The sequence below is a fragment of the Erpetoichthys calabaricus genome, chromosome 15 (genome assembly GCF_900747795.2).
Source record: "Erpetoichthys calabaricus chromosome 15, fErpCal1.3, whole genome shotgun sequence".
Classification (NCBI taxonomy): domain Eukaryota; kingdom Metazoa; phylum Chordata; class Cladistia; order Polypteriformes; family Polypteridae; genus Erpetoichthys; species Erpetoichthys calabaricus.
The window spans coordinates 87,113,176-87,138,062 of NC_041408.2; positions in this window are offsets into that span (position 1 = coordinate 87,113,176).

Here is a 24,887-nt window from a genome sequence, read left to right on the forward strand (position 1 = left end):
TTAAAATATTTAATGTTTGTTATTCCAACCCCTCAGCATTCCTCCAGTGCCTTTTTTTCACTACCCACATGTGTTTCAAGCCGTCTTCCCCAGCACTTCTTCTCTCAGTCGTATTCCCCTCCAGTTTGTTTCTCGGACTCTGTTATTGTGAGGTGCTTTACTCGCCTCCTGTCCTCTTTTTGACTGCCACCAATGGCAGATTGGGTCTGATTACCTCCTGTGAAAATGTCATTCATATTCTTCCAATGTTTGAAGTCGACTCTCAGTGTTCCTCCTATGCTGTTCCTCAGTATCCTTGTGTGTGTCAGCCTCCCTTTGTTGTCTCGATTGCGTCTGACTGAGCAACCGCAGTGAAACTAACCAGCCAGACCAAAGCTAAACTGACCAATCAGACCAAAGCTAAACTGACCAGTCATATTTCTTGGAGGGACCAGATACACAAAGACATTGCCATTTTATTTAATAGACTGGCTGTGCTACACATCTAAGACAGGTTGATATCTAAGTAGTCCATGTTTTTGTTATTTGATACTTGGGTTTTCCATTTGGTCTGCTGTAATAATCCGCACCTGATCACGTTCCCTCACTCCGAGCTTTCCTCCTTGGACAGAGCTGCCCATTTTCTCCACTTCTTTTCGGCGTTAACTTCTCAAAACTGACCACTCTTATAGCCAAAGTCTTTTACTGGGAAAATGCTGCAGTGTTGGTTACCACATTGACCTGGTGTAGCGACTCAAGCCTTAGCCGTATTGGGGTTTTGATTACCCGATGTTCACGTTGGTTTATCATAATTTTTACTCATCCACTGCGTACCATGCAAAGTTATCAGCCATTAGCATTCCAGTTTTAAACCTCGTTCACGTGGTCTGAGTGGGTGGAGGAAAGTTAGCACGCTGCTGGAGTAAAAACATTGAACAGCAGAATTGGCTGATAAGACCAAGTTTCTTAATTTTTTGATCCTCAGTTGGTATTTTTATTATCATTTTTGATATTTTTTACCCTTCTTCTACATGTTTTGCCTATTTAATTTTTTTCTCCTAACCCTAACAACTGGGAAGACACACAAACACATGTCCTTTTATTAAGGTGGACAGATAAATAATAAAACTATACACGTTTTCAGATACTTTGCAGTAAAGTCTTCATTCTTTTTCCTTTCTATTGTTCCCTATCTGAGACACACCATACTAGAAATTTATTGGGGGTGGAGGGAAAAGCAAACATGGGAGCCATTTACAATGAACTCCTTTAGCTGAATTCCCAGAATGCTCCAATGCTACTTCCTTTAACAAAGTTAATGTTGTCTCCTCCAACTCGGCATGCAACACAGCACAGGTGAAATAAATAATGAATAAATAAATAAAACTCAAATACAGCTGCTATGAATTGTTGATGAGGAGCCTCGGATTCATCTTTTAGTACTTCAGTTGCATGTTTTCAGATGTCATTTTTTCCTGACCTTGAAAGAAACCAGGCACAACTCCAAGCGTTTAATCTGTGATCTGTTCACGGGACGATTAGTTCCATCCATTTCACAGTAAAAGTGCACCTTACGGGAGCAGCTAATGTTTAGAGCATTGAATATTTCTGAAAAAGGCAGAAGTGGTGTTTGCAAGGGAAGAGTTATGGACTTTTCTTCTACCAGTAAACAGCCTTTTAAATTCAAGGAAAATAAGACAAGGGATTATTGAACCATTTAATTAAATAAAATGTCATTTAGGTTGTATTTCATTTTTTAGGATCCTTGTTGTAATCACTAAAATTCAAGTAAAAGGGCTGTCGGGGTCAACACTTTGAAGTATACATTTAGACACACAGGGAAGATCTCTGGGATGTTCATCCTTGTGTTCTTCTGTTAAACTACTCCTTCCCAAAATCATGCTGGGCACTGTACCTTATGGTGAATCCAGCAGGGGGCGTATGCAGCTTTTAGTAAACCTTTATATAGGCTTAAAAAGAAGAAAATCCAAATAATAAAAAAGACTTTATGACCAACACCTTCCAAACCCCACCTTATTAATCTAAAATTCATTTGCTGAATATTGTGTTTGATTCCTGTATGTCTAATAACACTCCTCTGATGATGACACCTGACAGGTTTTCAATGGCTTAGGAGTAAAAAGCTATTTTTATGACTCATTTTCTCCCTTTGTGGATCTCTAACTACAAATACGCAAACCATATCACAGACCTTCACTCCATAAATATGCAGTATACTGTGTATATATATATAATATATATATATATATATATATATATATACGAGGTAGTCGTGCCCATCAAGGACGGGCTGCAGGCGACTTTTATCAGTGTTGCAGGTTAAAAGTCATTAAGCGCAAAATTATTTGTACCATGATTAAATTTAGTAATAAAATGTTTTTTGTTATTTGTGCCACACGACGAATCGGGATTCGAACCCAGGCGGACAATAGGTGGTGTTAGGTCCTAACTTTGTTCCGGCATCTGGGATCGAACCACCGACCAAGGGTAGTGTGCACTCTACCACCTGAGCTGTATGGATCTTAGTTCCAAGGCAATAATAAACATAATGAAAGTTGTTTCTAGTTTAAATTATGTATGAAAGTGTTACATGCCATAAAATGAACGACTTATCTTTATCAAAATAAAATTATGAATCATTAACACAATCAATGCATACTTAACTAACACGTAAACTATGTTTATTCAAGTATTTAAGTGGATATCCCTGGGTACACTACATTATTAATGCAAAGACCATCTTGATCGTCGTGGCAATCTTTTCCAACTAAGAGCTTGATCTTCTTTCTTGAAGTTGCTCGAGATAAGGCAACATACAATTGACCATGAGCAAATACTGGTTGGGGTAAGTCGAATTTTTCCACCACCACAGCACATAGAAGATGTTTCGCCATTCCACTGAAGAGCACCACAATGTACACATTCATTGACCATAGGACCAATTGAATGCACTGAAAAGTTGGTATCAAAGTCTTCAATTGTAGCCAGAGCACGACAAAGTTGATTGCTGGAAGCAGCTGTTGCAGAGGCTCTTCGACGTGCGTCAGTGTTTCTTCGAAGTTGAGCTTGAATTTCAGACGCATTTGCTCGACTTTCTCGAGTTCGAATGCAATCTTGTTGACGCCTTGAATTTGCATCTTCCTCGTTTTCATGAAGTCTATTTTCTCGTAGTCTTTGTCGCTCTTGCTCTCTTCTTTCGACAATTTGACCTTCAGTTGTATTTAAACGATTCTCTCGTTGTCGTAAACGTTCTTGTTCTCTTCTCTCAACAATTTCAACTTGAGTTGCGTTTGACCGAATTTCTTGTTGTCGTTGCCGTTCATGTTCACGTCTTTCAGCAACTTCAATTTCAGTGGCAGTAGAACGTTTTTGTTGCAATCGCAGACGCTCAATTTCGTGAACCAATTGTGTTTGTTCTTCCGTGCGGTTGCTTCTGTAAGCTACAACTCGTTGGCGTTCATTTTGTCTCTGCTGCGAGATCTGAACACTCTTTGCTGCTTGTTGTACTGCACATCTCTGTTTATTCCACAGTTTTTGTTCTTCAGTAAAAATTCTTTTTGGTTTCTTCGTTTTTGGCAATTCTTGAGGTGTAGTTTGAGCACTTGAAATATCCAAAATCTTATTTCTTTTTGCATTTTCGTCTTCTTCAGTCGAGTGACTTCCTTCAGCTTTTCTTTTAATCCGATTGGTCACTCGCTTCCCAGTGCTTCGTTCAGCCAATCAAAACACTGATGTAAACGTACCAACCAACCAACCAACAGACAGACATGCTGAAATATATATATATATAGATATATATTGAAATGTATATCCATATTACTAACCAAAGGTTGTATACCGGATGTACGGACGCAGGCTCACGGGCTCATGGACGCATCGAAGCGCACGCGCAGTGCAACTCAGCGCCCCAGAGTCACAGTTCGAGAGGTCGATAAGGACCTCAACTGTTACACTGGCGTAGTCGGCAGGATACTCTGGCCGTCTGTTGGCAGAGAACCTAATATTAAATCATTTGTGTAACAGTTGAGGCCCTTATCGACCTCTCGAACCCTCAGGTACCACGCCAAACACCAGGTAAAAGTCCAAGAATTATTTATTTGGACACTAATCAAGTGCACAAATCACCTACACTCCACAATACTCATATAATCAATAAACAATACAATAATCAATCCTCCAGACTCCCAGACACTTCGCCACCCTTCCTCCCAGCTCAGCTCAGTGTACTGGTTTCCCAGAGTCCTTTATATAGTCCATGACCCGGAAGCGTTTCTCTCTTCTGTCCATGTGATCATGAACACTTCCGGGTCGGATAAAAAGCTCCTTTCTTCAACCAGGAAGCACGTCGTTTCTTCTTGTCATATGATCATGACGCACTTCCGGGTTATAGGGCACGTAAGAGTCCGACAGCCCCCTTACAGCGACTCCTGGTGGTCCCCATGATACCCAGCAGGGCTGTGCATATAAACTACAAAGTCAATGAGGCCCTGCTGGAATTTGGGGAATGTCCATGTTGTCATGAGAGCTCCACCTGGGGGTGAGGGCCGGAATATTTAGCCGGCCACCCACCACACTGCATTTAGCTGGATTTGAGAAGACAGTATGTCTCTGAACACCTCTGAATTCATTTGGCTGCTTCTGTCCTGTGTCACATCATCAATAAACACTAGTGTCCCAGTGCCACTGGCAGCCATGCACACCCAAGCCATCACACTGCCTCCCTCCACCGTGTTTTACAGATGATGTGCTATGCTTTGGATAATGAGCTGTTCCACTCCTTCTCCATACTTTTTTCTTGCCATCATTCTTGTAGAGGTTGATCTTGGTTTCATCTGTCCAAAGAATGTTTTTCCAGAACTCTGCTGGCTTTTTTAGATGTTCTTTAGCAAAGTCCAATCTAGCCTTTCTATTCTTGAGGCTTATGAGTGGCTTGCACCTTGCAGTGCACCCTCTGTATTTACTTTCATGCAGTCTTCTATTTATGGTAGACTTGGATATCGATACGCCTACCCACTGGAGAGTGATGTTCACTTGGTTGGCTGTTGTGAAGGGGTTTCTCTTCACCATGGAAATGATTCTGCGATCATCCACCACTGTTATCTTCCGTGGATGTCCAGGTCTTTTTGCGTTGCTGTGTTCACCAGTGCTTGCTTTCTTTCTCAGGATGTACCAAACTGTAGATTTTGCCACTCGTAATATTGGAGCAATTCCTCCGATGGGTTTTTTCTGTTTTCGCAGCTTAAGGATGGCTTCTTTCACCTGCATGGAGAGCTCCTTTGATCGCATGTTGTCTGTTCACAGCAAAATCTTCCACATGCAAGCACCACACCTCAAATCAACTCCAGGCCTTTTATCTGCTTAATTGATAATGACGTAACGACGGACTTGCCCACACCTGCCCATGAAATAGCCAAAGAGTCAATTGTCCAATTACTTTTGAGCCCCTGAAATGAAGGGATTGTGTTCAAAAAATGCTTTAGTCGCCTCACATTTTTATGCAATCGTTTTGTTCACCCAACTGAATTAAAGCTGAAAGTCTGCACTTCAACTGCATCTGAGTTGTTTCATTTAAAATTCATTGTGGTAATGTACAGAACCAAAATGAGAAAAAAGTTGTCTCTGTCCAAATATTTATGGATCTAACTGTATATAGATATATATATCTATATATATATAGATATTGTCAACAGGAGGGCTGAACGCACCCCTAGAAGACACGGACGCTCCACCAAAGCCCCCTCTTAAACGCTGATACAATGGGAATAAATCCAGTTTACCTCCTCTTTGCTCCCTTACTTGCTGGACTGGTGCTGTTGCTCTGTCACGTGATATGCTTCTCGTGTGGCGATTCGCATACTTAAAGGCCTGAACAGCTCCTGCCCTTTTTGGCTCTTTGCTTTGTCTCTCCCCTCCTCCAGACATCCTCTGCTCCTGTTGGGGGTCCCGCTCCTGACGCGCACTCCTATGATGAGGAAGATATTTTTGCATTCTTTTAATTGAGAGACGGAACTGTCACCTCTGTCTTCACATGGAGTTCATTTTACTTTTGAAAGAGACATATGTTCGTTTGAAGTGTTTGAATAAAGTTCCTGTCTCTACAATCTCCTGTGCAAATATATGACCCAGGCGTGACAATATATATAGACATAGATATATGCATATATTATATATTAAATTATCTGAGGTTTAAATGAAAGTTTAGGTTAACAAAAATTGAAGTAAAGGAAATTTCAGAATATTTCAAATGGGCCTTCATCAGGGAACAACTAATAGGTTCCAACCTACAGATGTTCTGCAGCAATTCACATAAATGAAGCCTTGCAAGTTGAAGCAAACAATTTGCACAGGTGTCCCCACTTCTGTTGATTACTTAAAAACCCTCAGTGTGTCTTAAAACAGAGTTGGAACAGACCGAGGAATCGCTGTCTAGCGTGTGTCCCGTATGCATGAATTTGAATAAAGGAGGCTTTTTGAGAAGATTGCAGATACTTCTAGCAGAGCTCCGTCTGGCAGGTTTCTCTGCCCAGTAAATGATGCCTCCTCCTGGGACGGACGCAGTGTGTCTTACGGTGGCTGGACCGGAAGGAGTGGGCTCAAATGCTTTCACCAGGTGGCTTCTCAGTGAGAGGGAGATGACAAGGTTAGTGGCAGCGCCCCCTCTCGTCTCTGAGGTTTACTTTGTACCTCGACTGAGCCTGTGAGGTGGTCCTCCGACATGTATGCGTGACGCAGTTTTTTGAATGTTATGGTTTTCGATTGATTTGCAAAGTGCCTTTCATTCTGAAAAGCCTAAGTCTTAACTGAGTCTCATATTTTAATGCCTGCACTTTGATGTGCCTACTGTAATAAGTAATGGAGGTTATACGTTGTGCATTAGTGTGGATCTTTCAATTTGCTTTACAATGTCACGATCCCAAGGAGAACTAACCATTAAAATATCTCTGCAGATTTTTTTTTTTTTTTTTTTTTAATTTACAAAACTATTTTTACTTCGTCAGGTCCAAACTGTGAGGGCACTGCTTGTGAGGCCAGCCATTCATGTGAGAACGGAGCCACCTGCCTCGAGGAGACGGAGCTGGAAGTGTTTCCTTTTGGATTCCGTTGCCAGTGTGCGACAGGATTTATTGGTCTGTACTGCGAGATCAATGTCAACGAGTGCAGTTCCAATCCCTGCATCAATGGCTATTGCTATGATGGTAAGTAAAGTCTGCTTAGTCGCTCTAATGTAAAGCAGTGGCACAGCCAAAAGCAATTTACACACTCGCGGAAAGAGAAACATGCAATTTATAAAGCTGCCAGTCTCGCCCAACTCTTGAGACTGCTCTCAGATTCCCTCTTTGGAAACCTTTGAGTTGCTGCTATAATCGTGTTCTTTTATCAAGTGCGTGATGTAGACGTGGCATAATAACGGAAAGGCTTTGCTCTCTTTCTAGGCATTTTCTGCTTATCTTACATTTCCAATGTTCTTAATTAAGACCTTAATATTTACATGTAATGAATTGGTGCCAGTGTGAGTGTGTGTGTCCAGGCCAGGGTTGGCACCACTGGACCCTAAATTGGATTAAGCAGGTTTGAGAATGACTGAATGTTGTGCTCATCCCTTTATTATTATTATCAAACATTGAGTGTCATGGACTAGGAGTTCCACATAAATCCCATTAAGTTCCGTAAAACCCTTCCAGAAATGCCCACTAGAAGGGGGAGAATTACCATCAAACCCCAACTAGTATTAACAGCCAGCACCAAATTTTTATAAAAATAAAACTCTGTCAGTCAGTCATGTTCTAACCTGATCAGTCCTGAAGAGGATCACAGGGGGTGCTGGAGCCTCTCCCAGCCAGCAGGGGTGCAAGGCAGGAACAAACTCTGGACAGGACGTCAGTCCATTGCACACACAAACAATATAATACAGGGTGGTGGATGAAAAACCGAACCATCTCTGACTGGTTGGCTGGAGCTATTATACAGGCGGGTGCTGTCACAAATCGCGGAGCCTCATTGTCGCGACAGGGTCAGCAGCCCCAACTGTGCATTAGTAAGGAAGCTGTGAGCCAGTGGGTACAGATGTGTGTGAAAGAGAGCCGGAAGATGTATTCTCTGTAACAGAGGATTGGAATAGTGGAGGCGTATGCGTCTACCGGTTCTTTTAGCTCTTTGAGGGCTGAATATTTTTTCTCGAAAAAAACATAGTTTCTGAAAAGCAATGGTTTCACACAGAAATCAACATAAAACATCTGTTGCTGCATGCTGTGACTGCCAGTTTGCCAAGAATATGCAGCAGGCCTGCGGCCAGGCTGTCTTTGCATGGCTGGGACATGGTCGCAGTGCATCGCAATCTGGTTTGTACCTCTTATCATTGTTAAGTGGCAGTCCTCCCTGTCGAACATCGTCAGTACAACGATTAGCTGAGGACCAATCTGCTGGAACTTCACATTCATTTTCAATCACTGGTATCAAAATCTGAGTCCGACAAGTCGTAGTCCAGTTAAGAGATAATAGGCACAACGTCGTCCACGGAGTATTTTGCTTGACGCATTCGCTTTGATCTCTCGTCAGATGTCAGTGCCATTTTTGCCATTTTTGTGCCATGCTACTCATGCGAGTGCAGGAAATCTCGGTCAAACCAATGAATCTAACTTCTAGCAACGAGAGTCCAACTGAAACATAACGGTTGGTTTTGTCACAGTTTACAGTCGATTACCATCGTCAACTCCTCCTTTTGACAAAAGTCGACATCAGCCCTGAAAGAGTTAAGGAAACGCGGGACATTTTCGCACAGAAGTTTCCTGGCGTAAACCTACCAGCAAAAAGCAGGATTCACGAGTTGGTGAAGAAGTGGCGTAAGACTGAGTCAGTTGCAAACTGCAAAAAGAATTGGGCCCCGTTGCCCATCCGCTCATACACCTGCGGTCATAGCAGATATTCAGGAACGAATGGCCAGAAGCCCTAGGAAATCGACACGTAAATTGGTACAACAAGCGAATGTTTCGCGCAGGTCTTGTCAATGTGTGTTGCACTCACTACAAATGAAGCCGTACAGAACCACTTGTCTCCAAGAACTGAAGGATGATGAAAAGGAAAAACGTGTATTTTATTGCACGTGGCTCCTTCAAACAATTGCAATTGGATTTTTGTATTGCATATTGTGGAATATGACCCGGACACAGACAGGCAGACACGTTTAAATTACCCCACACACGTTTATTTAGGGTCTCTATTATACAATCCATCACTACTCACACAAGCCCCAATACCCCACAGTCCAGGCCTTATCACAATGCCTTCTCTCTATCTCTAGCTCTTCAGACCGCCTCCTTCTCTCCTCCAGAAACCTTGTCCTTCCACCCGACTCAAGTCCTTCTCTGAAGGGAGGTGGCCCCTTTAAATAAGCACCCGGATATGCTCCAGGTGTGTTCCCGGCAATCTCCCACCGACACACCCCAGAGTGGCGGAAGTGCCGGCTGTCTCCCCGGAAGCACTCCGGGTGTCCCTGTTCCTCTCCCCACCCCCAGCACTTCCTGGTGTGGCGGAAGTGCTGCGGTCCAGGGTCCTCCAGGTATTGAGGTCTCCCTGGCGGTGACCACGGGCCCTTACAGGGTTGAGCTTCCCAGCTCTGAACCCGCGGTCGCCCCCTCGAGGTCTGGAGGAGGAATGAGCCCTCCTCCTGTCTTCCTGGGCGTCCCGGCCGGGCGTGAGCCCCGTCCGGGTGTCGCAATATCTTTCGTTTTGTGTACGTACATCGACGTTGGAGTCGGAGATGGTTCGGGTTTTTTGTGCACCAATTCACCAGCAATTCACCTCTGCTCAAAATGTTCTTCAGTAACGCAGAAGCTCCATGGAGGACAAGAGGCAATGGAATCGCCCTGAAAACGTTAAAGCGATCCAGTATGATGAACTAGGAGTCCCAAAAAGTTGCAAAAATGACTCCAATAAAGCCCACTAAGCGGGATATACCGCCAAACCCTAGCCAGGTAAACAAGCAAACACAAAAACTCGACAAAAATAAAAATGCTCTGTCAGACAGTGAAGCTCCACAGCAAAATGGAGTTGCCCAAAAACAAAAAAGGAATCCAAGATTAACACATTCCATTAATGGCCACTAGAGGGGGATATACCACCAAACCACGGCTAGATAAATGAGCAATCACAGAACCTTCTTAAAAAAATAAAAAGGTTTTATTGTTCACTAAAATGCTCTGTCATGCAGTGACACTCCGTGGAGCACAATGCCAAAATGGAGTTGCCTAAAAACACAACGCTACCCAACAGGGACACATTCCCAGTGCATTAATGACCACTAGAGGGGGATATACAGCCAAACCCCAGCCCAGCTAGATAAGCAAGCAAACACGGAAACTTCATAAAAGATAAAAAGGTTTTATTCTTCACTAAAATGGTCTGTTACACATTGAAGCTCCTTGGGACACAATGGCAAAATGGAGTTGCCTAAAAACACAACGCTACCCAACAGGGACACATTCCCAGTGCATTAATGACCACTAGAGGGGGATATACAGCCAAACCCCAGCCCAGCTAGATAAGCAAGCAAACACGGAAACTTCATAAAAGATAAAAAGGTTTTATTCTTCACTAAAATGGTCTGTTACACATTGAAGCTCCTTGGGACACAATGGCAAAATGGAGTTGCCTAAAAACACAACGCTACCCAACAGGGACACGTTCCCAATACATTATTTGCCACTAGAGGGGGATATACAGCCAAACCCCACCCCATCTAGATAAGCAAGCAAACACAGAAACTTCATAAAAGATAAAAAGGTTTTATTCTTCACTAAAATGGTCTGTTACACATTGAAGCTCCTTGGGACACAATGGCAAAATGGAGTTGCCTAAAAATACAAGGCAATCCAAGGCAGTCTCAGTACAGAAATCATAAGACAGAATATAGACTTAAAAAATCCAGAGATATCAAAAGGCACAAGCATGGAAAAACATTAAGAACTCATCAAAACCCCCTAGCACATTTCAAATGAACCACCAGGAGCTATGGGAGACCCTCCAATTAATAGGGAGGAGGGCAGTTCCAGGTCCTCCCTGGGGGACCACCCACAAAATCCCTGTAACATATCTAGAAGCTATACATAGGAAAACAGTCTAGTTTAAGATTTGATGCCACACAGAGTTGACATCACTAGACGCCATTCCTCAGCAGACCTGAACAGGGCAGAAGGAGCAGAGTAGAGGACCTCACAAGTGCTCCCCTACACATAGGTTTAGACCCACTGACTACTCTGTAGGCAAACGTCAAGGATGCTCATCAATAACAAAGAAGCTCTGTGGAGCACAGAACGTATACAAATCATTTACCCCCTTGAAAATGTTCTCATTTTATTATTAAACATTGAGTGTCTTGGACTAAGAGTCCCAAAGCATATAAATCCCAATAAGTTTCAAAAAACACTTCCAAAAATGGCCACTAGAGGGGGAGTATTACCATCAAACCAAATGGCTAGTAATAAGGGCCAGTACCAAATCTTTATAAAAAAAAAATTCTGGGTGGGGGTTGATTTGTTTTCGATCTTATTTTTGTAAAAATCGATTTATTTGTATGGAATACTGTGTGATTTCAATAAAACCAATAAAGTAAAAATTTAAATAAATAAATAAATAAAAATTTCTTCCCAAAATGCCCTACATCTCACTGTATAAAAGCGGTCGGGATTGTCTTTCCGTCCCGTGATGCGCAGTCGCCTTCTGCACACATCCGAAGCCGAATGCGCAGTCGCCTTCTGCGCAGCTGCCCTGAAAAACCTTACGAGACCGACATCGCGGCAGGCGGCGGATTTACGGCCGCAAAAATTCAAAGAGAAAGGCGACTTCGATTAAAGCTCTAGAGGCCTGAAAGGCGATTTCGACTACAGCTCAAGGCCTAATTACGCATTCATTCAATACACCTATATCAGGTTTGTGGTGCTTATACTTATTACTATTCCACTCATGCCCGTTTCGTCTTACGTTGTTAAAACGGGCTCTTTGTCTAGTTAATGAAGAAGCTCTGTGGACCACAAGAAGCAAAGCAATTGCCCCAAAACACAAAGACAATCCAGTGTGATGAACTAGGAGTCCCAAAGCATGTAAGTCCCAAAATGTTGCAAAAGTGGTTCCATTAATGCCCACTAGAGGTCAACAATTCAGAGATGTCGAAAAGCACAAGAACGCTAGGAAAGCACCAAAACTTCCTAGCGCACTCGAAATGAACCACCAGGAACTGTGGGAAACCCTTCAATTAATAGGGTAATTATTCCAAACGCAAAATCAAAAGGGTAGACAGGGGCACAACCAAAAAGACGCTGACCACAGAATCAGCCCACACATCAGCCTCTGATGTTGGCTTTAGTTCTCAGATCACACATGGAAGCTCATTCGATGTCAAATCCTGGTCATGAAATTAGACACCACCATCTGGAGCCATCCCCTTTTATGGGCTTCCAACTGGAAGGGGCGGGGCCCGCTCTGGGCGTCACAGTCAGGGTTGGGTGCCTTAGTTGGGCGTCGTCTGAAAAGTATCGGGGCCTCCTGCCTGCTTTTTGACTACCAGCAAAGGTTGACAGGCCCTTATTACCTGCTATGAATACTTCCCATCTGTGAAGATGACTCAGGTTGCTTGTCATTAGCATTAAGTGATCCAGCCCCACTCAATACATTTTCCACTTTATCATTGGAATGGTCCATTTTACCTCTTTTTTTTTTTTGTAAAAATTAAAAACAATGTCACACTTTGTGTCCCTAATGCATCTTGTCATCATCTGTGAGTCACCAAAGCCAAACTGACCAACCAAACCAAAGCCAAACTGACCAATGAGATTAATTTGGCGTGATCAAAGGCATGATCAGGCGCCGCCATGAGTGGCAGCTATTCCAGCAGCCCCATGTATGACTTTATTTTTTCTACCATCCGTCCATCCTTTTTCCAACCCGCTGAATCCGAACACAGGGTTCACGGGGGTCTGCTGGAGCCAATCCCAGCCAACACAGGGCACAAGGCAGGAACCAATCCCGGGCAGGGTGCCAACACACCGCAGGACACACACAAACACACCCACACACCAAGCACACACTAGGGCCAATTTAGAATCACCAATCCACCTAACCTGCATGTCTTTGGACTGTGGGAGGAAACCAGAGTGCCCGGAGGAAACCCACGCAGACACGGGTAGAACATGCAAACTCCACACAGGGAGGACCCGGGAAGCGGACCCAGGTCTCCTAACTACCTTTTTTCTATTTCACTGTTAAATCCTACCACTTTCTTTTATGTGGACTGGTTCCCTGGACACTTTTTTACTACTTTTTACTACTTGGAGATGGATTTTTACATGCCGAGACTCGTCTATTCAAGTAGTCAACTTCAAGCACTGAGAATAAATGCCTACGCCGGTGTGGTTCCCTGTTTACCTGACGAGGTAAGAAGGCGGTATCGTGGCAGCAGAGCCGGCGCTAATATAAAAGCCAAGCGTTTAGCGAGAAAGTGGCGCTACAAACCTTTGGTGCCTTCTGTGATCCTGGGAAATGTGAACTCGCTACCAAATAAAATCGACGAACTGGCTGCGCTGGTGAAAAATGTCAGGACCTACAGAGAATGCAGTTTGTTGTGTTTTAGTGAAACGTGGCTAACTACCACCATCTCAGATGCTAACATGGAGCTACCCGGGTTTAGCATAGTTAGAGTGGACAGAGAAGCAAGCACCTGCGGGAAGCACAAAGGAGGAGGACTCGCTCTCTATGTTAATACACGGTGGTGTAACTCTGGACATGTTAACGTTAAAATCTCCACTTGCTGCAGGGACATCGAACTGTTGGCCGTAAGTTTGCGTCCCTACTACTTGCCCAGACAGTTTGGACACGTCATTGTTGTTATTGTATACATCCCTCCTCGGGCAGACGTGGAGATAGTGGGTGACATCATCCATTCTGCTGTTGCTAAATTACAAACACAACACCCAGAGGCGCTTGTGCTAATCGCTGGAGACTTCAACCATGTAACGCTGGACAAAACATTACCTGCCTTCTCCCAGTATGTGGACTGTAACTCCCGGGGAAATAGGACTATTGATCTACTGTATGCAAATGTTAAAGACGCATACAGCGCCACCCCGCTGCCTGCGCTTGGGAAAGCAGATCATAACCTGGTTCTGCTTCAGCCTCACTACACACCAAGAGTGAGGGTCCTACCTACAACCTCACGTTCATTCAGGAAGTGGTCCCCTGAGGCAGAGAATGCTCTGAGAGAATGCTTTGGAACTACGGACTAGGATATCCTGCAGATATTCTCACATAGTGAGAACATTGAGGAGGTTGTTCTGCACTACTGACTACATCAACTTCTGTATGGACATTGTAGTTCCAATAAGAACAGTACGCTGCTATGCTAACAACAAGCCATGGATTACAAGTGACATCAAGAGCCTTTTGAACCAGAAGAAAAGGGCTTTTAAAAGCGGTGATCAGCATTAGCTCAAGCGCGTGCAGAAAGAACTCCAAGTCCAGCTCAGTGCGGCAAAGGAGCAGTACAGAAGAAAGCTGGAGCAGAAGTTGCAGAACAACAGCATGAAGGAAGAGTGAGATGGGATGAAGATCATCACTAACTTTTTTAACAGGTTTGACCACCCTAACCCACTCTCACCTCGGAGTACTGTACCCTCCACCCATCCTTCTGCTGATACCAGCATAGGAGAGAGTTTACCCCAACCCACAATTACAGCAGCCCAGGTAAACAGAGAGCTGTGGAGACTTCGTGCCAGCAAAGCAGCAGGTCCAGATGGAGTATCGCCACGACTGCTGAAGCCTGGAACAGGGGAGAGTCCCAAGACTTTGGAAAACATCTTGTATCACCCCAGTCCCAAAGGTATCACGTCCTAGTGAGCTGAATGACTTCTGGCCTGTCGCTCTGACGTCACATGTGATGAAGACCATGGAGCGGCTGCTGCTTCACCACCTGAGGCCACAGGTCCGTCACGCCCTCGACCCTCTGCAGTTCGCATATCAGGAGAAGGTGGGAGCGGAGGATGCCATCATCTACATGCTACACCGATCCCTCTCCCACTTGGACAGAGGCAGTGGTGCTGTAAGAATTATGTTTCTGGACTTCCCTAGTGCCTTCAACACCATCCAACCTCTGCTCCTTAGGGACAAGCTGACAGAGATGGGAGTAGATTCATACCTGGTGGCATGGATCATAGACTATCTTAAAGACAGACCTCAGTATGTGCGTCTCAGGAACTGCAGGTCTGACATTGTGGTCAGCAGCACAGGAGCTCCACAGAGGACTGTACTTTCTCCGGGCCCGTTCAGCCTATATACATTGGACTTCCAATATAACTCGTAGTCCTGCCACATGCAAAAGTTCGCTGACGACACTGCTATCGTGGGCTGAATCAGGAATGGGCAGAAGGAGGAGTATAGAAACCTCATCAAGGACTTTGTTAAATGGTGCGACTCAAACCACCTACACCTGAAAACCAGCAAAACCAGACGGACGCTGAGCAGGCTTCTGTCAATCATGGAGAATCCACTGCATCCACTGAACAGTATCATCTCCAGACAGAGGAGCAGCTTCAGCGACAGACTGCTGTCACCGTCCTGCTCCACTGACAGACTGGGGAGATCATTCCTCCCCCACACTATGTGACTCTTCAATTCCACTCTGGGGGGTAAACGTTAACATTATACAAAGTTATTGTGTGTCTGTATACCTGCATTGTTATCACTCTTTAATTTTTAATTTTCTTTATCAGTATGCTGCTGGTGGAGTATGTGAATTTCCCCTTGGGATTAACAGAGTATCTATCTATCTATCTATCTATCTATCTATCTATCTATCTATCTATCTATCTATCTATCTATCTATCTATCTATCTATCTATCTATCTAGTGTGCATTATTTTGTTCATATAAAAATGCACACTTTAAAAGAATTCTGTACAGACTTTTGATTGATATTCTACTTTAGCCATTAAATGTGTCGTATCTTTCCCTTATGGGCATACATGACAAGCCACCAAATTGGGTTTAAAAAATTAGTCGAGACAGCCCTTTACTTGCAGCTGCTATCGTTACCCGTGCGGATAACAGTTTGGCTGGGAAGGCTCCTCAGCGGCTCATATTGTTTGTCTGCGATGTGAACTGAGAGTGACTCAGTTTGGGAATAGAACGGTTGAACTGGGGATTAAGCAGGAGTTTTTTCAAAGATGGCTTTCCGATTACTTTGCTGACTTCTCCTTCTTGGCCGCTTTGACTCGGCTGCCTCTGGTTTCTGAGTCATACCCCTCAGGGCCTTCAGTTGCCATGTTCCTCAGACAAAAACTGTGAATGCCTGCAACTCTTAAGAGTCAGAAAAAGCCATGCATCTTCAGGCTGATGAAAAATGTTGCTGCCACCAAAGACCCAAAGCATTTAATGAGAGTAATAGCAGCTACATGTACAGAGGCAGAGTGACAGCATAGATTACGTGGTAAATCTTAGGGATAATGAAGAATCCTGGGACCTATGTGAGGGCTGTAATAAATTTGCTCCTGTAAGAACTGCAATTACTGCTGTCACTTGCCCTGTGTATAGGTGTTACTCTACCAAGATACATCTCTTATTGCATTATTAATGATGAAATAAGCGAATCAACTGATTATTAGTATAAATACAATATGAAAAATATAAAGAAGTTCCTGTGTGCTGCTCCAGATTTTGTTTTGTCAAAACACACGCTAAAAGAAGAGAAAACAGAATTAGAATGTCCACATTAGGCCATGATGAGTCCAAGAAGCTGCCATTTTTAAGTTTGGCTGTCCCTGAGACCTGTCTATTCTGCAAACCCTATGACTTTCCTCTCTTCTGTCCAGTCTCGTAGTCAGTGTTTCTCAATGGTTGTTTGTCATTGTGATAAAAACAGGAAGCCGCCGCCTCCTGGTCTGCATGTTTGCCAAGGAGGTGGTGGGGTCAGGAGGTTCGGTTCTTTCTGTACAGATAAGCTGTCAAGAACTGATTGCTTGCAAGCTGTTCCTGATTTATTTTGTCAGTGGCAATAGACATGAGTGGTGCCTTCAGGGAGAGTACATTTCCCTGAACTGAACAGACATCGTATGAGTACGAGAAATTAATGTGTCAACGAAGAGTAATTTGCAATCTGAATAGAAAAAAATGAGGAAAGTCTTGCTGTTTTGGCAGCTCATCACAAGACTTGCACATGTGAGCTGGTGATGTGCCTCTGAATTCACTTTAGGATGCCAGTCCAATGAGGTTTGGCAGTGGTATCTGCATTAGTTAAAGATGCCAGAGATGGACAAAATAACTAAAACCCCTAACGATATATTGATATCAATGACTAGTAAGGAGTTCAGCCTCCCTTTGCCTTCAGGAAATTCTAAAGATACAGGGGATGGAAAAATAATTGAAACCCAAAACAATATACTGATATCAATGATTAATAAGGAGTGGGGCCTTTCTTTGCTTTCAGAACAATTCAAACATACAACAGTTGGACAAAATAATGGAAACCCATAACACTACGTTGAAATCAATAAAACAAGTAAGAAGCAGGGTTTCCCTTTTGCTTTCAAACAATTTCAAGATGCTAGATTTAGACAAAATAACTGAAAGTCCTAAAATATATTGATATCAATACATAACAGAGTATGGCCTCCCTTTGCTTCCAGAACAATTTAAAGACGTTGGAAAAAATAATGGAAACCCCGAACACTATATTGATATCAATGATTAATAAGGAGTGGGGCCTCTCTTTGCTTTCAGAACAATTCAAACATACAACAGTTGGACAAAATAATGGAAACCCATAACACCATGTTGAAATCAATAAAACTAGTAAGAAGCAGGGTTTCCCTTTTCCTTTCGAACAATTTCAAGATGCTAGATTTAGACAAAATAACTGAAAGTCCTAAAATATATTGATATCGATACATAACAAGGAGTAAGGCCTCCCTTTACCTTCAGAACAATTTATAGATGCTAGAGTTGGGCAAAATAACTGAAAACCCTAACAATATATTGATTTCAGTAACTAATAGGGGATACAGCCTCACTTTGCCTTCAGAACAATTAAAATATACAACACTTGGGCAAAATAATGGAAACCCCTACAACTATATTGATATCAATGATTAATAAGGAGTAGGGCCTCCATTTGCCTTCAGAACAATTAAAATATACAAAACTAGGGCAAAAAAATGGAAACCCAGCACAATATATTGATATCAATGATTAGTATGGAGTAGGGCCTCCATTTGCCTTTAATGATACAAGGGTTGGACAAAATAATGGAACCCCCTAACAAGATGTTCACCTCAATGATGAGTAAGGATCAAGGCCTTCCTTTACCTTCATAAGAATTTAATAATGCAATGTTTAGATAAAATAATGGAAACCCCTAACAGTATATTGATATCAAGTACTAATAAGGAGTATGGACCCCCTTTGCCTTCTATTCTCAATGTTTTGTCTCAATTCAGTTCATTAACTTTTGTCTCATGCTCCTCACTGAATGGAAGCACTGTTGGCAAGTGGTAAGTTTTCTGGTCAAAAGAAAAAAACAAATTTCATGGGTAATCATTCCGTAATTAGTAATCTGTAAAGGCAAAAAATTGTTTAAACAGACAAGAAAAAATTGTTGCTTGAAAGTCAACAAGCTGACTAAAGGCAGGTTCAGTTATAGGATACGCTCAGGACACCATGGAGGGTAGTGGTGGAGTGGACACAACTGACAGCCATTGTTAACAAGTCTGTGTGTGCATGAAGAAACGCCAAAGGGGCTCCTTTATACCAATATGCCTTTAAAGTGTCTCAGTATGTCTATGCCTGCTCGTTTATCTTTGGCCAAGTCAAAAGGTTTTCTTTCTTTTCAGTAATTCTTGTGTGTATTTCTATCTATCTATCTATCTATCTATCTATCTATCTATCTATCTATCTATCTATCTATCTCTCTATCTATCTATCTATCTATCTATCTATCTAAATGTTGTGTTATTTAAGGTTATGTTATGGTTTGTTCTGGTATATGTTAAGTGATGTCATGTTCCATTTCTTGTTATATTACTCATCTTTTAAGTTTTTAGTAATCATTGTTATGTTTCTTTACACAATATGTTACGTTATGTTACAGTATGTTATATAATATTTTGTTATTTTACATTGTAATATATCACATTATGCTACATTACTTCAAATTATGTTATGTTCTGTGAAGCATAATATGTCCACTTGTCTCTTGAAGGCAGCTTAATCAGAGGAACAATACGTATTGTTTTGGAAAACAGATCATGCAGAACTAAAACCGCAGATTAATCAATCAAAGGTGGAAACTTTAAAGATAAACACACCTATGGTCTATTAGGCATATAAAATAGGCAACATGGGCCATCAGGATAGCCATAAATCTCAGTGCTGTGAGCAAATACCTCACAGGCATTTTGTTTTATGTCCTCTGACACTATAGACCACCAAAGTGTCTTCAGACAAATTCCAGAGTTTGATTAATACCAGGATGCCCCGCAGTCAATGATTCATGACCCCCCGTTTAAGACTTCAGAATGCACAAATAACGAAACATAAATTCATCTTTCTGGAACTGTGACAGGAGTAGAATCTAAATTAGGTGTTTGTTTCTTCTTGTCTTCAGCAGATGACATTATAGGTGACAATTTTGATTTTTGTTTTTTGTTTTTTTTTGTCTGTTTAATTGGTTCTTGATCATTGACTTTCCCAACACATTGATGACATATCAGATCTTTCTTGGTATTCCTTCCATGGGATCTATGCAAAAATGCAAGACTAAAATAATATTAAAGTAAAGCTGTAGAATTCTGTCATTTTTCCTGTTTTGAAAATGACAACAATTTTGATTCATAATATTTTAAACCCACATGATCCAGCTAATGTTCATGGTGGGGGCCTTAACCTTAAAGCAGCTGTGGTTGCAAGGCAGGTAACAGCCATGGACAGGACACGAGTGAAGCACACACTCGCGGAGGACCTAACTGAAGATCGATCGATCTATCTATCTATCTATCTATCTATCTATCTATCTATCTATCTATCTATCTATCTATCTATCTATCTATCTATCTATCTATCTATCTATCATATAGTGTCTTTCATATCTATCTGGAATCTCAATTTAACATAAACTGCATATCTTTAGTAATGTAGAAGGAAAACCGAGGTACCTGGAGGAAAATCCACAGAGATACAGAGAAGACATCACTCTTCATCTTTACTTGAATGCAAGATTCAAGATGTTATTTGCTTGCCACTTATAACATTTGACTATGGCTTTTTTGTGTTTCTGCTGTTGATTATTATCTTCTGACTGCCTACTTGGTATTTTGACCCCCATCCCTCCCCCCCCATGTCTGTTTCTTGGCTTACAACCAGACTGTCCCTTTTAACTGCTCCATCTCCTGGCCATGCTCCCTCTTACTGTATTTTAATGATGAGGAACACAGTCCCTCTTTCCTTGGTCATAACACTTTGTAGGCATTGCAGTGGATAACTTTAAATCTTCAAACACCAGCTTAATTGTTTACATCAGAACATGCAAAAGTAATTAGTAGACCCTATAAAGGAGTCATTAAAGTACCAATTAAAAGTCTTCACACCCCCTTGAAAGTTCTCACATTTTAAACAACACTGAATCCCAGTGGCTTTAATTTGTTCTTTTGTCACTGAGGAACAAAAAAACACTCTTTAAGTGGAAACAGATCCCTGCAAAATGGTCAAAATTAGTGACAAATATAAAACACATAATTATTAAATGTGTAAGTACCCCGCTTTAATTTGATATCCTTAAATCATGACTGGTTTTAGAATTGCAGAATTTGTTCAATGGAAATCACATGTCTGGGATTTCAGTTGATTGTAGTCTAGATTGATAGATAGAGAGAGAGATTGATAGATAGAATGCACTATATTAGACAGAACTATATGATAGATAGATAGATAGATAGATAGATAGATAGATAGATAGATAGATAGATAGATAGATAGATAGATAGATAGATAGATAGATAGATAGATAGATAGATAGATAGAAGGAACTATATTATAGATAGAGAGACAGATAGATAGAATGCACTATATTAGATAGAAAGATAGATATGAAAGGCACTGTATAATAGATAGATAGAGAGATCGATAGATAGAATGCACTGTATTAGATAGATAGAACTATATTATAGATAGATAGAAGGAAGGAACTATATTATAGATAGAGAGATAGATAGATAGATAGAATGCACTATATTAGATAGATAGAACTATATTATAGATAGATGGATAGATAGGTAGATAGAAGGAACTATATTATATTATGTCGGAAACCACATCTTTATAAAATCGCACGTTTATTAATCACAATAAACACAGTCTCAACACACCACACAATGCACAAAGCAATAATCACCCCAATAAAGTCCTTTTTCTCTCAGTCCTTGGCCGCCTATCTCCTCCTGGGAGCTTTGTCCGACTCCCACTCCCGACTCTGGCTATTAGACTGCAGTAAGGCGGTGCCTTTTATTCCTGCCCGGATGTGCTCCAGGTGTCTAATGACGTCCTTCTGGCAGCACTTCCTGGTGTGGCAGAAGTGCTGCCCTTTGCACCGGAAGCACTCTGCACGTCCCTGGCAGGTTCCTCCGCCATCTTGCCAAGTGTGGCGGAAGTAACTATTTTCGAGTCCTACGAGGCTTGAGGCGCCCCCTGGCGGTGGCCACGGGTCCCAACAGGCCAGAAGCTTTTTGTTCTTCTCCCGTGGTCCTCTCCTGCTCCAGGGCAGTTGCCCCCTCATGGCCTGGAAGCTATTCCTGCCACCTTCTGGTCCTTTTAGGCATCCCGGCCAGGTAACGACCCCGGCAATCTGCCACAATAGATAGATAGATAGATAGAAGGAACTATATTATACATAGATAGAAGGAACTAGGGCGGCATGGTGGCACAGTGGTAGCGCTGCTGCCTCACAGTTAGGAGACCCAGGTTTGCTTTCCAGGTCCTCCCTGCGTGGAGTTTGTATGTTCTCCCCGTGTCTGCGTGGGTTTCCTCCGGGCGCTCCGGTTTCCTCCCACAGTCCAAAGACATGCAGGTTAGGTGGATTGGCGATTCTAAATTGGCCCTAGTGTGTGCTTGGTGTGTGGGTGTGTTTGTGTGTGTCCTGCTGTGGGTTGGCACCCTGCCCGGGATTGGTTCCTGCCTTGTGCCCTGTGTTGGCTGGGATTGGCTCCAGCAGGCCCCCGTGACCCTGTGTCCAGATTCAGTGGGTTGGAAAATGGATGGATGGATGGATAGAAGGAACTATATTAGATAGATAGATAGATAGATAGATAGATAGATAGATAGATAGATAGATTTTATATTAAATATCATGGAATTGCTTTGTCTTCCTGTGTGTTTACATAAATCTTTGACTTCATGTTGTATTCATTATTTAATTTGTAAAGTATATTATTGCGTTTTACCTGTAATCTTGTTACAGCGCTCACAACCCGCGCTTACTAAAGAGCGCTAAATGACAACAAACTGAATTGAATTAAGTTGAATTGAATGCACAAGAAGAGCACCGTCGCTGTCAGAGTGACCAGTGCACACTGAGAGTCAGAAGCAGTGGCCACAGTAAAATATTTCACTGATTATTTTAACACTTTGAATGTGAGGTACGAGTTAAGGCGTATGTCATTTTGTAGCCGCTATTGTCGCAGCCACCGTGCTGGTGAGCTTTGCTGCCACGTCTGTTACCTGCTATTTTGTGCCAGCAGCTTGCAGAAAATAATGCTATAAATAGACAGTCTGTAGTTATGTAGTCACGATAAAGATATAAAGCTGCTGATGTTTTGAAACAACTAGAGCAATCGCAAGATGAATATTTTGATGATAATGATGGTGACTGAGATACATAGTGACAATCAACTGGACGATATAGAACCTGTAAGCTGTTGCACCGATGCAGATCGCTGCCCCAAAGGAGTTTCTTCATCACGAGGCATCTGACTTGTCACGACTGCTAGCACAGCACTGAACATTCTGCTGGCCACTGAGTTCACACAGTCAGCCACATATGTTGTGTGCAACAAGCATGGAGCACATATTATATTTACAGCACGTGTTATAAGTCTGCCCTCAACTCTTTTTCAGTTGCAGACTTAGCTGGTGATAATCAAGTAATTAACAGCTTCTTTACATATTTGACAGAGTTACTGTTGATAATAAAAGCATTGCTTTCTAATACATTTTTTATGAGTTTTAATAGAGTTCATTATTTATCATATATGCATAGACCTTGTGAAAGAATGAGTCTCAACACACTGGAAAGGTTTGGGGCAGCCACCCGTATATTGTCCTTGGCTGCAAAAGGGTTTTCAAGTAAGCACTGATGTGCGTAGATTGAGCTCCAGACTGAACTGAACTGGTGGTGGAGAAGATGCCGGTTTTAAAGGGTGAGACCGGAAGTGATGTCTTTCTTGGCGCCGGAAACAGAAGCGATATTGTTGTTAAATCAGGCAGGTTTTCCCATATTTGGCCTGCAGAGGTAACAGAATAAGGTTTAGCGCACCCCGTCACCCCCTGGCCTGGTGGGTAATTACCTCCACTTGGTCCATTCAACTCCCTCCTAGTTGCACATGTGTGACAACCTGTACTGCAGCGTCCTGCTAATTAAATGGTCCAGCAGTCAATGTGTTAATGTACACCTTCAATAAAAATTGATGGATATTTTTAATTTGTTATTGCAAATTGTTTTTTTTTTAATATTATTTTCCTAATATTTGTTTCTTTATTTTTTTTTAGTTATAGATGGATACCACTGCTTCTGCAACCCTGGGTTTGCTGGAGTACATTGTGACCAGGATATCAATGACTGTAATGGCAACTTTTGTGAAAACAACTCAACCTGTGTGGATCTCCATCTGGTATGTCAATAGCAACTTTATTTTAATATCGAAAAGTGATTGCAGATTCGTAAGTGTAGTATTGTGGGAAATGTCTTGCTTTTCACCCTGGGCCTAATCCTTAAGTCCTTTGCTATGTGGGTGCGTATTCCCAAAACACTGGAAATATAGTGCCTTCAACTGGATTGTACAGGTGCTGGTCATCAAATTAGAATATCATGACAAAGTTGATTTATTTCAGTAATTCCATTCAAAAAGTGAAACTTGTATATTAGATTCATTCATTACACACAGACTGATGTATTTCAGATTTTTATTTCTTTTAATGTTGATGATTATAACTGACAACTAATCAAAGTCCCAAATTCAGTATCTCGGAAAATTAGAATATTGTGAAAAGGTTCAATATTGAGGACACCTGGTGCCACACTCTAATCAGCTAATTAACTCCAAACACCTGCCAAAGCCTTTAAATGGTCTCTCAGTCGAGTTCTGTAGGCTACACAATCATGGGGAAGACTGCTGACTTGACAGTTGTCCAAAAGACGACCATTGACACCTTGCACAAGGAGGGCAAGACACAAAAGGTCATTGCTAAAGAGGCTGGCTGTTCACAGAGCTCTGTGTCCAAGCACATTAATAGAGAGGCGAAGGGAAGGACAAGATGTGGTAGAAAAAAGTGTACAAGCAATAGGGATAAGCGCACCCTGGAGAGGATTGTGAAACAAAAATGTGGGGGAGATTCACAAAGAGTGGACTGCAGCTGGAGTCAGTGCTTCAAGAACCACCACGCACAGACGTATGCAAGACATGGGTTTCAGCTGTCGCATTCCTTGTGTCAAGCCACTCTTAAACAAGAGACAGCGTCAGAAGCGTTTCGACTTGGCTAAAGACAAAAAGGACTGGACTGCTGCTTTCTGATGAAAGTAAATTTTGCATTTCCTTTGGAAATCAAGGTCCCAGAGTCTGGAGGAAGAGAGGAGAGGCACAGAA